The following is a 17,702-nucleotide window of genomic DNA, read 5'->3' as shown; positions in this document are numbered from 1 at the left end:
TGGGGTACATGAAAATGGGTGCTAGTATATTTTAAAGTCTCTAAAGTGAATTTAAAATAAATGTGAAAAATGCAGCTGTTGCTAGCACCTGCAATAAAAAAAACACCTCCCCCATACTTGCAGACCCCCTAAAAGCTTATTTCGTTCGTTTTAAGTTTGTACCCCAACTTTGAACTTTTCGGCCCCCTTTTTCAAAGTCATTTTTTGGGGTGTTGTTCAATTGTTTTAGGATCTTTTTGACGCAGTTACCCTTGGGGGCCTGTCCAAGGGTGCAGGATGATTTCCCCACCTTTGCACCCCAAAACCGCAATTCTGCACTTTTTTATGCCTGCTTTCATAGGCGAATCTTTTTTGCCTATTCCAATGCATTGACTTTCCACAATATGGGGATAAATTTTTGCCTGGCAAAATGACATCATCAGTGATACTTTTCCGCCGAAAACGGCTTTTCGCGTCTAATTGAATATGCCCCTTAAGCTGACTGTGCTATTCTCTGTTTATGATTTTGCATTGAGACAGGAAGTGACCTCACTTCCAGTCCTGCGTTCCACGGTTGGAACGCACACAATATCGCCGGCGGACACTACTGCACATGTGCGACATTTAACCACTTAACTGACAAATTCTTTTTCCAAAAACCGCTCTAAAATTGTCGGTTTCTTTTATGATTGAATTAGGTCAAGAACATAATTTTAAACTTATCCATCACTATTTTATATAAAAAAAAATATTTTTTTAAAAGACAGTGGCCCTGATTCAGAGGCAGACGCTCTGATTCAGGGCTGTCCCTCTTAGTTTTTAGAGCGGCCTCCTGGCCGCTTGTATAGCTGTGGTAGGGTCTCGTTGCCGCAAGCCCTGGAGTGCTTGTGATGTCAGTGGGGCCGGCCCCAGACGGTGGGCGTTCCCATGGGAACACCTCCGTCTGGGCAGCCACACCCCTGGCACGCCCATTAATTGTGCTATAGGATGTTTCATGTTATATGTTGTATGTCATATGTCGTCTTTATGTCCTTGATTCCATTGGGTTATAAAACCCTGCTTGAAATATTATCACTGGTAACTCTTAAGATAAGCCCTTTCAGAAGGTAGGAACCCGGCAATGTAATTAAGAATGGAAACATCCTGATGAGATGCTGGAGTGTCAAATCACAAACACCTGTTACAATTTAGAGATTGCTACATAAGGTTGGACGGAGGGAGAGATCGATTACCTCTGCACTCCTGAGGAAGCCTGTGATCAGGTGAAACGTCGAGGAGGAGGACTACATCGATCCCGCTTCCACCACCCCGATAGACCGGCACGTCTAGGGAACGGAGGAATGGGTAAGTCTACCGGCAGACATCTCTACACACCGTCAAGCGGATTACTCCGATTGTACACAGACATTTTAGTTGCATAAAGAATCCTGCTTTGCATTTAGCGGTGCCGACAATACTGACTGACGGAGGGTACCTGTTAGAGCCAGTCCGGCTCACAGTGTTAGGCTGGTCATAGCCACGAATCTACATAAAAAAAACCCACACCGCAGTTCTAGCAAGGTTTATAACACCTGCAGATGGAAGGCACCTGTCAGAGCCATTTTTTTGACCCACAGGTTAAGGCTGGACATAACTTACTTTTCACAACCTACAACGGGTTATTACAACACACTAACCCCGCACCAGAGTAGGTGTTTACATTGCCCACTGACGGAAGCTACCTGATTGAGCCAGGTTTGACTCACAGGTATAAGTTGGACATAACCTCAGATCCATTTAGCTACGAGGATACAGCCAACAGTTTAAACTGGAAGTTGGCGATTATTACAAATACAGCCATTTTTTCTGCTTGTATATTGCAACGGGGCAAGCTAAATGCTAAGAGCGTACTGCCCTTCCTTCTGGAGGACGGATATTCCAACAGGTCAATTTGAATTCATTCGCTACCACTTTTTTAATACTGTGACACTAACCAGGAAGACTATAAAGTCCCTACTTTATGTTGTCTGTTTGTATGTATTTGTTTCTTGTTATGTATACCGGTATTAGGCATTATTAGCTTCCAATGCAATTAATTGTATTAAGACGATATCTATATGCGCATGAGACATATTTTTTTCTCTATTACAATTACCTTAATTGCATAATATATTAATAATTTTGTGTTCTCAATTAGGCAACTATCCATAGCCTTTTTAGTTTTTATTGTATCTATATGCCTTTACAAACTTAGGGCCTGATTCAGAGCCGGTCGCTATTTGCGCTCGCTCGTCCAGAAAATAGGGGTGGCTATTCAAACTTGCGGTCGTTTTTTGGGAAACTACACCCCCTGTCCGCTCGCATCCTACGTCATGTCCGCTATTTATTAGATTAATCGAGTACATCGAACAGAGTATGAGCTGCTCGCTATTCTTGTGGTTGGTTTTTGCTACCACAATTTTGCGAGCAGTTCTGGCTATAAAATAACCCAGTGACGTGGTCAATGACGCTGCTGTTTTAAATATGCACACCCATAAAACGCCCGTTTTGACCTTTAAGCACGCCTGCGATCGGATCTCCACTCCCCGTTTTCAAGCACCTTCCCCTGTTACCACCCACATACGCCTCATCCTTTCACTCAAATTAGCAGGCATTCGCTATTTTGCGAGCACATGAATTTCGGCCGCACTGACTGGTTCGCGCGTGCATATAACGATCTGTACGCATGCGCAGTTGGGCAAACATCGCTCGGAGCGAACGAGCTGCCACTTACGAGTGGCTCTGAATCAGGTCCTTAATGTCTTGTTAATAAATTTTGATTTTACGTAAATGCTGACCTTAATTTATGGTGTCTACTTCCAGCAATTGGAACAGTAAATTGGTAATTTTACCTATTACGTTATTTTCTTTTAACCATTAGGTTCCTTGACACAGTCTATATTTTGTATGGTTGATGTGTGGGCAGAATTGCGCTGGGAATAATTTCTTTATTCTCTGTTTTATCCATTTTGGGGTTTGTAATGTCCCCAATTTAATTTATTCTATTAGCAGCAACTGCATCTCTGCACATCTTCTATATGTGACAGAATTAGCGCAGTCTCCACCTATCCCTTTTATCGTTAAAGGGGGCGTGCTGTCACTCACCATCGACAGCACGCCCCCTTTGTAGCGAGACCCATAGCGACGGTTTGCCCGTCGCTATCCGGGTCTCGTGCATGCGCATGGCGGAGCCGGCTCCCTCATGCGCAAGTGCACTGGGCCAACATCGACCCACTTGCGAGCGCTCAGCGCTCACGAGCGGGTCTGAATTAGGCCCAGTATACCATAAAAATAGCAATTTGTATGTTATACTGCAGTGATGGCCATTGACAGCTGTACCATCGATGGTTCAACCATCGTTAGACCACAACTGCCGAAGTTTCAGAAACATCGATTGAGGGATGCCATCGATGGTGTAACATTGATGGCCACCAGCAATGGCAAACCACTTGTTTTCAGTCAGACCATCGATGGTTTACAAACCAACGATGGTCAGTTGCCATTCCTAATCAGAGGCTCTGCGATATCTATTGATTATATATATATATACACACACATATATATATATACATACATACATATATATACACACTCTTACACTATGTGCATATTTATATATATATAATATATATACATATATATACACATACATATATATAAAAAAATATATTCTATATATATAGATATATATATAGATATATATATACATATATATGTGTGTGTATATATATATTGTCAAAGACTAATTTACATAATTCCATATTTACATATGCTTTATGCTGTATAATGAAGCAGTTCATGAGATGTAATAGGGCATATGTACATCCATTTTGTTTCTCTGTCCAAACTCAGATTTAAATGGAAATTAGTGTGTGTCTTTAAGGCATATATACACATACATACATATATATATATATATATATGTATGTATGTGTATATATATATATTAGGGGTGTGCACCGGCCACTTTTCGTGTTTTGTGTTTTGGTTTTGGATCTGGATCTTTCTTCGTGTTTTGGATCTGGATTGGTTTTGCCAAAACCACCCTTCCGTGTTTTGGGTTCTGGGTTTTGTGTTTTGGATCTGTATTTTTTTTTAAAAAAGCATAAAAACAGCTAAAATCACAGAATTTGTAGTTTTTTCTGCTCCTATGCTATTATTAACCTCAATAACCTTAATTTCCACTCATTTCCAGTCTATTCTGAACACCTCACACCTCACAATAGTGTTTTTATGTCCAAAAGGTTGCACCGAGGTAGCTGGATGACTATGCTAAGCGACACGAGTGGGCGGCACAAACACGTGACCCATCTAGGCGTGAAACTGCAGTGGCAGACAGGATGGCAGTTTGAAAAACTAGGCCCCAAACTGTACATAATGCAAAGAAAAAAAAGAGGTGCAAGATGGAATTGTCCTTGGGCCCTCCCACCCACCCTTATGTTGTATAAACAGGACATGCACACTTTAACAAACCAATCATTTCAGCGCCAGGGTCTGCCACACAACTGTGGCTGAAATTATTGGTTCGTTTGGGCCCCCACAAAACAAGCTGGCAATTAATCTGTCCCTGCACAAACTGGCTCTATGGAGGCAAGATGTCATCCTCATCCTCCTCATCCACTGATTCCTCACCCTCTTCAGTGTGTACATCCTCATCCTCACAGAGTATTAATTCGTCCCCGCTGGAATCCACAACCACAGGTCCCTCTGTACGTTCTGGAGGCTGGTCTCCCTGGAAGAGTTGATAATTCATTTTATGAACATCATCTTCTCCACATTTTGTGGAAGCAATCTTCTACGCCTTTCGCTGACAAGGTTCCCGGCTGCACTAAACACTCTTTCGGAGTACACACTGGAGGGGGGGCAACTCAGGTAAAATAGAGCCAGTTTGTACAGGGACCTCCAAATTGCTTCTTTTTCCTGCCAGTACAGGTACGGACTGTCTGACATGCCTACTTGGATGCTGTCACCGATGTAATCCTTTAACAGACAGACGCACGCTTGTCGCTGCTGCTTTGAGGATGCAAGTGCGGCTACAGCCCACACAATTCACAAAGACAGAAAAAAAAAGAAGAAAATTTCTATTGTTTGTGGAGCGCACTTTGAGGGTTACACCACCCTTTAACAGACAGACGCACGCTTGTCGCTGCTGCTTTGAGGATGCAAGTGCGGCTACAGCCCACACAATTCACAAAGACAGAAAAAAGAAGAAGAATATTTTTATTGTTTGTGTAGCACACTTTGAGGGTGTCACCACCCTTTAACAGACAGACACACGCTTGTCGCTGCTGCTTTGAGGACAGTATCATATGCAGTGACAGTAGACTTGTCAGAAATTGTTGGCACGTCCTTCAGTCCAGACCAGATGTCCAAACCAGCCCTTGACTTATGACACAGGCGCACGCTTGGCACTGCTACTATGTTGATGCACGTGCGGCTACATCGCACACAAGTCACAAACACATTAAAAAAATAGTTTTTTATTTTTTGGAGCACTTTGAGGGTTACACCACCCTTTAACAGACAGACGCACGCTTGTCGCTGCTGCTTTGAGGATGCAAGTGCGGCTACAGCCCACACAATTCACAAAGACAGAAAAAAGAAGAAGAATATTTTTATTGTTTGTGTAGCACACTTTGAGGGTGTCACCACCCTTTAACAGACAGACACACACTTGTCGCTGCAGCTTTGAGGATGCAAGTGCGGCTACATCGCACACAAGTCACAAACACATTAAAAAAATTGTTTTTTATTTTTTGGAGCACTTTGAGAGTTACACCACCCTTTAACAGACAGACGCACGCTTGTCGCTGCTGCTTTGAGGATGCAAGTGCGGCTACAGCCCACACAATTCACAAAGACAGAAAAAAAAAGAACAATATTTTTATTGTTTGTGTAGCACACTTTGAGGGTGTCACCACCCTTTAACAGACAGACGCACGCTTGTCGCTGCTGCTTTAAGGATGCAGGTGCGGCTACAGCCCACACATTTCACAAAAACAGAAAAAAAAAGAACAATATTTTTATTGTTTGTGTAGCACACTTTGAGGGTGTCACCACCCTTTAACAGACAGACGCACGCTTGTCGCTGCTGCTTTAAAGATGCAGGTGCGGCTACAGCCCACACATTTCACAAAGACCGAAAAAAAAAGAACAATATTTTTATTGTTTGTGTAGCACACTTTGAGGGTGTCACCACCCTTTAACAGACAGACGCACGCTTGTCGCTGCTGCTTTAAGGATGCAGGTGCGGCTACAGCCCACACATTTCACAAAAACAGAAAAAAAAAGAACAATATTTTTATTGTTTGTGTAGCACACTTTGAGGGTGTCACCACCCTTTAACAGACAGACGCACGCTTGTCGCTGCTGCTTTAAAGATGCAGGTGCGGCTACAGCCCACACATTTCACAAAGACCGAAAAAAAAAGAACAATATTTTTATTGTTTGTGTAGCACACTTTGAGGGTGTCACCACCCTTTAACAGACAGACGCACGCTTGTCGCTGCTGCTTTGAGGATGCAGGTGGAATCTAGACGGGATTTGGAACCGGGGACACACTACCTCCATCAATTGTCTAAATCCCACTGCACTAATGGCGGATACCGGACGCACGTCTAACACCAACATAGCAGTCAAGGCCTCAGTTATACGTTTTGCTTCAGGATGACTGCTGTCGTACTTCATCCTCATCGCTAGAGACTGTTGGAGGGTCAATTGTTTAGTAAAAGTAGTGATGTTCCTACTTCCTCTCTGGGATGATGAACAACTCCCAGCAGCAGCAACAGCACTAGGAGGAAGTGGTTCTTGATCTTTCCCTATTTTATTTTTATCGGAGAAAGTTTGGTCCTCCATTTATGTTATATTGATATATACGTGCGGCTAAAGCGCACACAAACACAGAAAATATTTTTTTATTTTTGGTGGAGAGTAGTGCAATTTGTGGGTTACACCACCCTTTAAGAAATGAGCCAGCTGGCTCTTTACTTATGGGACACAGGCGCACGCTTGGCGCTGCTCCTTTGTTGATGCACGTGCAGCCACAGTGTACACAAGTCACAAACACAGAAAATATTTTTTTTTTTGGTTTGGACTGGAGTGTACTTTGGGGGTTACAGCACCCTTTAATGGTCAAGCCAGCCGGCCCTTTACTTATGACACAGGCGCACGCTTGGCACTACATTGTTGATGCACGTGCGGCTACTGCGCACACAATTCACAAACACAGAAAATATATTTTTTTTTGGTTTGGACTGGAGTGTACTTTGGGGGTTACAGCACCTTTAACGGTCAAGCCAGCCGGCCCTTTACTTATGACACAGGCGCACGCTTGGCACTACTTTGTTGATGCACGTGCGGCTACTGCGCACACAATTCACAAACACAGAAAATATATATTTTTTTGGTTTGGACTGGAGTGTACTTTGGGGGTTACAGCACCCTTTAACGGTCAAGCCAGCCGGCCCTTTACTTATGACACAGGCGCACGCTTGGCACTACTTTGTTGATGCACGTGCGGCTACTGCGCACACAATTCACAAACACAGAAAATAATTTATTTTTTTTTGGACTGGAGTGTACTTTGGGGGTTACAGCACCCTTTAACGGTCAAGCCAGCCGGCCCTTTACTTATGACACAGGCGCACGCTTGGCACTACTTTGTTGATGCACGTGCGGCTACTGCGCACACAATTCACAAACACAGAAAATAATTTTTTTTTTGGTTTGGACTGGAGTGTACTTTGGGGGTTACAGCACCCTTTAACGGTCAAGCCAGCCGGCCCTTTACTTATGACACAGGCGCACGCTTGGCACTACTTTGTTGATGCACGTGCGGCTACTGCGCACACAATTCACAAACACAGAAAATAATTTTTTTTTTGGTTTGGACTGGAGTGTACTTTGAGGGTTACAGCACCCTTTAACGGTCAAGCCAGCCGGCCCTTTACTTATGACACAGGCGCACGCTTGGCACTACTTTGTTGATGCACGTGCGGCTACTGCGCACACAATTCACAAACACAGAAAATAATTTTTTTTTTGGTTTGGACTGGAGTGTACTTTGGGGGTTACAGCACCCTTTAACGGTCAAGCCAGCCGGCCCTTTACTTATGACACAGGCGCACGCTTGGCACTACTTTGTTGATGCACGTGCGGCTACTGCGCACACAATTCACAAACACAGAAAATATTTTTTTTTTTGGTTTGGACTGGAGTGTACTTTGGGGAATACAGCACCCTTTAATGGTCAAGCCAGCCGGCCCTTTACTTATGACACAGGCGCACGCTTGGCACTACTTTGTTGATGCACGTGCGGCTACTGCGCACACAATTCACAAACACAGAAAATATATTTTTTTTTGGTTTGGACTGGAGTGTACTTTGGGGGTTACAGCACCCTTTAACGGTCAAGCCAGCCGGCCCTTTACTTATGACACAGGCGCACGCTTGGCACTACTTTGTTGATGCACGTGCGGCTACTGCGCACACAATTCACAAACACAGAAAATATATATTTTTTTGGTTTGGACTGGAGTGTACTTTGGGGGTTACAGCACCCTTTAACGGTCAAGCCAGCCGGCCCTTTACTTATGACACAGGCGCACGCTTGGCACTACTTTGTTGATGCACGTGCGGCTACTGCGCACACAATTCACAAACACAGAAAATATATATTTTTTTTTTGGTTTGGACTGGAGTGTACTTTGGGGTTTACAGCACCCTTTAACGGTCAAGCCAGCCGGCCCTTTACTTATGACACAGGCGCACGCTTGGCACTACTTTGTTGATGCACGTGCGGCTACTGCGCACACAATTCACAAACACAGAAAATAATTTTTTTTTTGGTTTGGACTGGAGTGTACTTTGGGGGTTACAGTACCCTTTAATGGTCAAGCCAGCCGGCCCTTTACTTATGACACAGGCGCACGCTTGGCACTACTTTGTTGATGCACGTGCGGCTACTGCGCACACAATTCACAAACACAGAAAATAATTTTTTTTTTGGTTTGGACTGGAGTGTACTTTGAGGGTTACAGCACCCTTTAACGGTCAAGCCAGCCGGCCCTTTACTTATGACACAGGCGCACGCTTGGCACTACTTTGTTGATGCACGTGCGGCTACTGCGCACACAATTCACAAACACAGAAAATAATTTTTTTTTTGGTTTGGACTGGAGTGTACTTTGGGGGTTACAGCACCCTTTAATGGTCAAGCCAGCCGGCCCTTTACTTATGACACAGGCGCACGCTTGGCACTACTTTGTTGATGCACGTGCGGCTACTGCGCACACAATTCACAAACACAGAAAATATTTTTTTTTTGGTTTGGACTGGAGTGTACTTTGGGGGTTACAGCACCCTTTAACGGTCAAGCCAGCCGGCCCTTTACTTATGACACAGGCGCACGCTTGGCACTACTTTGTTGATGCACGTGCGGCTACTGCGCACACAATTCACAAACACAGAAAATATATATTTTTTTGATTTGGACTGGAGTGTACTTTGGGGGTTACAGCACCCTTTAACGGTCAAGCCAGCCGGCCCTTTACTTATGACACAGGCGCACGCTTGGCACTACTTTGTTGATGCACGTGCGGCTACTGCGCCCACAATTCACAAACACAGAAAATAATTTTTTTTTTGGTTTGGACTGGAGTGTACTTTGGGGGTTACAGCACCCTTTAACGGTCAAGCCAGCCGGCCCTTTACTTATGACACAGGCGCACGCTTGGCACTACTTTGTTGATGCACGTGCGGCTACTGCGCACACAATTCACAAACACAGAAAATATTTTTTTTTTGGTTTGGAATGGAGTGTACTTTGGGGGTTACAGCACCTTTTAATGGTCAAGCCAGCCGGCCCTTTACTTATGACACAGGTGCACGCTTGGCACTACTTTGTTGATGCACGTGCGGCTACTGCGCACACAATTCACAAACACAGAAAATATATATTTTTTTGGTTTGGACTGGAGTGTACTTTGGGGGTTACAGCACCCTTTAACGGTCAAGCCAGCCGGCCCTTTACTTATGACACAGGCGCACGCTTGGCACTACTTTGTTGATGCACGTGCGGCTACTGCGCACACAATTCACAAACACAGAAAATATATATTTTTTTGGTTTGGACTGGAGTGTACTTTGGGGGTTACAGCACCCTTTAACGGTCAAGCCAGCCGGCCCTTTACTTATGACACAGGCGCACGCTTGGCACTACTTTGTTGATGCACGTGCGGCTACTGCGCACACAATTCACAAACACAGAAAATAATTTTTCTTTTGGTTTGGACTGGAGTGTACTTTGGGGGTTACAGCACCCTTTAATGGTCAAGCCAGCCGGCCCTTTACTTATGACACAGGCGCACGCTTGGCACTACTTTGTTGATGCACGTGCGGCTACTGCGCACACAATTCACAAACACAGAAAATAATTTTTTTTTTGGTTTGGACTGGAGTGTACTTTGGGGGTTACAGCACCCTTTAATGGTCAAGCCAGCCGGCCCTTTACTTATGACACAGGCGCACGCTTGGCACTACTTTGTTGATGCACGTGCTGCTACTGCGCACACAATTCACAAACACAGAAAATAATTTTTTTTTTGGTTTGGACTGGAGTGTACTTTGGGGTCTACAGCACCCTTTAACGGTCAAGCCAGCCGGCCCTTTACTTATGACACAGGCGCACGCTTGGCACTACTTTGTTGATGCACGTGCGGCTACTGCGCACACAATTCACAAACACAGAAAATAATTTTTTTTTTGGTTTGGACTGGAGTGTACTTTGGGGGTTACAGCACCCTTTAACGGTCAAGCCAGCCGGCCCTTTACTTATGACACAGGCGCACGCTTGGCACTACTTTGTTGATGCACGTGCGGCTACTGCGCACACAATTCACAAACACAGAAAATATATATTTTTTTGGTTTGGACTGGAGTGTACTTTGGGGGTTACAGCACCCTTTAACGGTCAAGCCAGCCGGCCCTTTACTTATGACACAGGCGCACGCTTGGCACTACTTTGTTGATGCACGTGCGGCTACTGCGCACACAATTCACAAACACAGAAAATAATTTTTTTTTTGGTTTGGACTGGAGTGTACTTTGGGGGTTACAGCACCCTTTAACGGTCAAGCCAGCCGGCCCTTTACTTATGACACAGGCGCACGCTTGGCACTACTTTGTTGATGCACGTGCGGCTACTGCGCACACAATTCACAAACACAGAAAATAATTTTTTTTTTGGTTTGGACTGGAGTGTACTTTGGGGGTTACAGCACCCTTTAATGGTCAAGCCAGCCGGCCCTTTACTTATGACACAGGCACACGCTTGGCACTACTTTGTTGATACACGTGCGGCTACTGTGCACACAATTCACAAACACAGAAAATATATTATTTTTTTAGCACTTGGGGGGAGCACCCCTGATAGACAGAGCACCCCCTGGACAAGACTACAGCACCCCTTTCGGACTGGGACACTGCACAGGACTTTGGAGTGGACACAGCCCCTATGGAGAACTGACTGTACAACACAGTCCAGCCAGCCCCTATGGACTTTGAAGTAGTGGACACAGCCCCTATTAACAACAGCAGCACAGCACAACACAGCCAGCCCCTATGGACTTTGAAGTAGTGGACAACAGCAGCACTACACTACACTGCCCAGCCAGCCCTAACTCCCACCCTCCCTCTTCACTGTCCACAGCCGAGTGAGAAAATGGCGCCGACGCGGGTACCTTATATAGGTTCCAAAACCTGCGAGACTCGGACGGCGGGATGATGATGTTTTGCCTCGATTTCAGATCCGAGTCAGGCGGGAAAAGTCGAGCCTGACTCGGATCGGACTCGGATCGGGGGGGCTCGGGGGGGTTCGGATTTCAGAAATCCGAACCCGCTCACCCCTAATATATATATATATTATTATTATGGCCTGGCCCTTATACAAACGGGCATAATTAGGGAGGAGGAGGAGGAGGAGCTGCTGAGGCCGGAGGGAGTGGCCCTGAACATAGCAGAGCGGCAGCTACCAGAGCCGCCGCTGCTGCTTCTACACAGAAGTGATCACATAGTGATCGCTGTAGAGCCGGATCCGCAGCGGGAGGGTGTCCCGCTGGCGGCCCGGATACAGAGCAGAAGCGGCGGCTACCAGAGCCGCCGCTGCTGCTTCTTACTGATGGGGTGGGTCCGGCTGCCCGATCACTGCTGGCCACAGTGATCAGGTCACCGCAGCAGCCACGGCTGCATAAGCCCTGGCTGCTGGAAGTTGCTATGCCATGGAAGTTCGCCGGGAGGGGGGTGCTGACGGTGCCCGATCACTGTGGCCAGCAGTGATCGGGACACAAAGGAGAGGGAGCCGCGGGTGTTGAGGGACCAGAAGGTCCCTCTAATATAGGCGGCAGTGGGAAGATAAACTTCCCATAGCCGCCTAGTGGCCATTTCTGACTGGTCGTATCAGATACGACCATGTCAGGGAAAGCCCAGTCTGGTATGGTCGTATCTGATACGACCGTGCCAGGCAAGTGGTTAAGGAGCCTGCCAGGCATGTAAGGTTAGTAACCTGTGAGCTGGAGTAAGGCTTTGAGCTGCACAGCAATCTATACTTATATTGAACGACTTGAAAAAGGTTGGAAATACTGACCGAAACATTGCTGCTACTTACTTTTGCTGCCATAATGTAAGCATGGAATAAGTAATACTCATAACTGCATCTAATGGTGAGTGCCTGCATTTATATATATATACACAGACACAGAGCAGATGTGCGGCACTCTAAAGCTGGCCACACACTAGACCAACTTACATCCAACCATCCAACTAGTTGATTGGTTGGAATGAAAACCTGGTAAGGTATGAAAGCAAATGACAATCAGCAATTTGCTCCCAAACGCCAAAAAATAGACAAAAACTGTTGTTTGAACAAATTGTTTAGATCAAACATTTAACAAACTTGTCTGATGCCCATTTTCATCTGTTTTCTGACATTTAGGAGCAAATTGCTGATCATCGCGGCACAGACGGTGTAATGGTTAGCGTTACTGCCTCACAGCACTGAGGTCATGGGTTCGATTCCCAATACAGCCCTAACTGTGTGGAGTTTGTATATTCTCCCTGTGCTTGCGTGGGTTTCCTCCGGGTACTCCGGTTTCCTCCCACACTCCAAAAATATACTGGTAGGTTAATTGGCTTCCCTCAAAATTGACCAAAGTATGTATGTGTGTGAGCATGTGGTAGGGAATATAGAGTGTAAGCCCCACTGGGGCAGGGACAGATGTGAATGGTAAGATATTCTCTGTAAAGCGCTGCGGAATATGTGTGCGCTATATAAATAACTGGTAATAAATAATAATAAATAAATCAGTTACTCCCATACGTTACCAGATTTTCATTCCAACCAGTCAACTAGTTGGCTGGTTGGATGAAAGTAGGTCTAGTGTGTGGCCAGCTTTAGGCTAAATAAAGATTTTCTGAGACTGGATGCAGTATCAACGTTTCAGCCTTTATAACTCATACAGATTGAAATGTTGATACTGCATTCAGTCTCAGAAAAAAAAAAGTAAACTAAAGGCCGGGACTCAGCAGGGTGCATACATACTTGCTGATGCCAGGAGTGATGGCGGGGGCCATGCTGCATTTGGCAGCATGGCCCATGCTAACGAAATCATGCATCGTCAGCGACATAGCGGGTACACACTGCCCAATGTGGATGATATGTCGGCCAGATCAAGCGACATATCGCAGACCCTCCAATATGACCCGTTCCATTAGGTACAAAATGCTCTGCTCCTGGACTTCCCTATGATTGCAGCCACCTGTGGTGAAACACCTGTCTCATCAATTACCTAGTTCAACACAGGTGACTGCATTAGGTGGGAAGTCCAGGAGCAGAGCATTTTGTACTAGGGGTGTGCACCGGCCACTTTTCGTGTTTTGTGTTTTGGTTTTGGATCTGGATCTTTCTTCGTGTTTTGGATCTGGATTGGTTTTGCCAAAACCACCCTTCCGTGTTTTGGGTTCTGGGTTTTGTGTTTTGGATCTGTATTTTTTTGAAAAAAAGCATAAAAACAGCTAAAATCACAGAATTTGTAGGTTTTTCTGCTCCTATGCTATTATTAACCTCAATAACCTTAATTTCCACTCATTTCCAGTCTATTCTGAACACCTCACACCTCACAATAGTGTTTTTATGTCCAAAAGGTTGCACCGAGGTAGCTGGATGACTATGCTAAGCGACACGAGTGGGCGGCACAAACACGTGACCCATCTAGGAGTGACACTGCAGTGGCAGGCAGGATGGCAGTTAGAAAAACTAGGCCCCAAACTGTACATAATGCAAAGAAAAAAAGAGGTGCAAGATGGAATTGTCCTTGGGCCCTCCCACCCACCCTTATGTTGTATAAACAGGACATGCACACTTTAACAAATCAATCATTTCAGCGCCAGGGTCTGCCACACAACTGTGGCTGAAATGATTGGTTCGTTTGGGCCCCCACAAAACAAGCTGGCAATTAATGTGTCCCTGCACAAACTGGCTCTACGGAGGCAAGATGTCATCCTCATCCTCCTCATCCACCGATTCCTCACCCTCTTCAGTGTGTACATCCTCATCCTCACAAAGTATTAACTCGTCCCCACTTGAATCCACCACCACAGGTCCCTCTGTACCTTCTGGAGGCTGGTCTCCCTGGAAGAGCTGATAATTAATTTTGATGAACATCATCTTCTCCACATTCTGTGGAAGCAACCTCCTACGCCTTTCGCTGACAAGGTTCCCGGCTGCACTAAACACTCTTTCGGAGTACACACTGGAGGGGGGGCAACTCAGGTAAAATAGAGCCAGTTTGTACAGGGGCCTCCAAATTGCCTCTTTTTCCTGCCAGTACAGGTATGGACTGTCTGACATGCCTACTTGGATGCTGTCACCGATGTAATCCTCCACCATTCTGTCAATGGTGACAGTATCATATGCAGTGACAGTAGACATGTCAGAAATTGTTGCCAGGTCCTTCAGTCCGGACCAGATGTCCAAACTTGGTCCTGCCTGCCCTGCATCACCGCCAGCGGGTTGCTTAGGATACCTAAGTTTTTTCCTGGCAGCCCCAGTTGCGGGAGAAAATGAAGAAGGAGCCGTTGACGTGTCACGTTCCGCTTCAGCTGACAGTGTGTTCACCAGCAGGTCTTTGCACCTCTGCAGGCTTGTGTCGGCCGGAAAGAGAGACACCACATAGGCTTTAAACCTAGGATCGAGCACGGTGGCCAAAATGTAGTGGTCTGATTTCAACAGATTGACCACCCTGGAATCCTGGCAAAGCGAATGAAGGGCTTCATCCACAAGTCCCACATGCCGAGCGGAATCGCTCCGTCTTAGCTCCTCCTTCACTTTCTCCAGCTGCTTCTGCAAAAGCCTGATGAGGGGAATGACCTGACTCAAGCTGGCAGTGTCTGAACTGACTTCACGTGTGGCAAGTTCGAAGGGCTGAAGAACCTTGCACAACACGGAAATCATTCTCCACTGCGCTTGAGTCAGGTGCATACCCCCTCCTTTGCCTATGTCATAGGTGGATGTATAGGCTTGTATGGCCTTTTGCTGCTCCTCCATCCTCTGAAGCATATAGAGGGTTGAGTTCCACCGCGTCACAACCTCTTGCTTCAGGTGATGGCGGGGCAGGTTCAAGAGTGTTTGCTGGCGCTCCAGTCTTCGGCACGCAGTCGCTGAATGGCGAAAGTGGCCAGAAATTTTTCGGGCCACCCAAAGCGTCTCCTGCACGCCCCTGTCGCTTTTCAGAAAATTCTGCACCACCAAGTTTATTGTGTGAGCAAAACATGGGACGTGCTGGAATTTGCCCAGATGTAATGCCCGCACAATATTGGTGGCGTTGTCAGATATCACAAATCCCCAGGAGAGTCTAAGTGGGGTAAGCCACTGGGCGATGATTTCCCTCAGTTTCTCTAAGAGGTTGTCGGCGGTGTGCCTCTTACTGAAACCGGTGATACACAGCGTAGCCTGCCTTGTAACGAGCTGGCGTTTCTGAGATGCTGCTACTGGTGACGCTGCTGCTGTTGCTGCGTAAGGTGATACATCTACCCAGTGGGCTGTCACAGTCATATAGTCCTTAGTCTGCCCTGTTCCACTTGTCCACATGTCCGTGGTTAAGTGGACATTGTGTACAACGGCATTTTTCAGGACACTGAGGACACTTTTTCTGACGTTTCTGTACAGTCTCGGTATCGCCTGCCTAGTGAAGTGGAATCTAGACGGGATTTGGAACCGGGGACACACTACCTCCATCAATTGTCTAAATCCCACTGCACTAATGGCGGATACCGGACGCACGTCTAACACCAACATAGCAGTCAAGGCCTCAGTTATACGTTTTGCTTCAGGATGACTGCTGTCGTACTTCATCCTCCTCGCTAAGGACTGTTGGAGGGTCAATTGTTTAGTAAAAGTAGTGGTGTTCCTACTTCCTCTCTGGGATGATGAACGACTCCCAGCAGCAGCAGCAACAGCAGCAGCGGCAGCAGTAGGCGTAGCAATGCAGGATCCTCCGGAGGAATCCCGGATAGGAGAGTCAGTCATGCCAGTGATATGGCCTGCAGGACTACTTCCGATCCTGACTAAGGAGGAAATTGACGAGGAGGGAGTTGACGGTGTGGTTTGCAGGCGCTTGGATACAACAGGACAACGGGATTTAGGTGTCCCTGGACTGCTTACGGTCTGAGCCAAAGTTTCTGAACTTGACAGTAACTTTTTATGAACGCGCTGCAGGTGCCGTATAAGGGAGGATGTTCCTAGGTGGTTGACGTCCCTACCCCTACTTATTTCACCTTTACATATGGTACATATGGCAAGACAGTTGTTGTCCGGATTTGGATAGAAATATTGCCAGACCAAAGAGGTGGAATGTTTGGTCTTCTGCCCAGGCATGACCGTGATGGGCTTTTTCATCCCACGGACAACAACTGTCTCCCCCGGAGCCTGATTTAAACAAACCACATCACCATCAGAATCCTCCTCGCCAACTTCCTCCTCAGCGCCAGCTACACCAGTATCCTCATCCTGTTGTACTTCAACAGTGACATCTTCAATTTGCATATCAGCAAGTGGACTGTGGGTGCTCCTTTCAGCACTTGCAGGGGGCGTGCAAATGGTGGAAAGAGCCACCTCTTCCCGTCCAGTGCTGGGAAGGTCAGGCATCGCAACCACCACCACACTTGGACTCTCTTTGGGGATTTGTGATATCTTCTTAGAAAGCACAGTTCTTCGCTGTGCTTTTGCCAGCTTAACTCTTTTGATTTTTTTAGTGGGAGGAGTGCTTCCATCGTCATGTGAAGCTGAACCACTAGTCATGAACATACTAGGGATCGACCTTAGCCGTTCCTTGCCACTCCGTGTCGTAAATGGCATATTGGCAAGTTTACGTTTCTCTTCAGCTGATTTAAATGTCTTTTTCAAGGTCATTTTCCTGAACTTTGCCATTTGGGATTGTATGTGCCCTCTACTATGACATTGGGCATCGGCCTTGGCAGACGACGTTGATGGCATGTTATCGTCTATGTCATGACTAGTGGCAGCAGCTTCAGCACTAGGAGGAAGTGGTTCTTGATCTTTCTCTATTTTATTTTTATCGGAGAAAGTTTGGTCCTCCATTTATGTTATATCGATTTGATATATACGTGCGGCTAAACACAGAAAATAAATTTTT

Source organism: Taudactylus pleione, unplaced genomic scaffold (assembly GCF_031769625.1).
Source record: "Taudactylus pleione unplaced genomic scaffold, aTauple2 ptg001137l, whole genome shotgun sequence".
NCBI classification, from domain to species: Eukaryota; Metazoa; Chordata; class Amphibia; order Anura; family Myobatrachidae; genus Taudactylus; species Taudactylus pleione.
Note: the sequence above shows the minus strand (reverse complement) of the source record.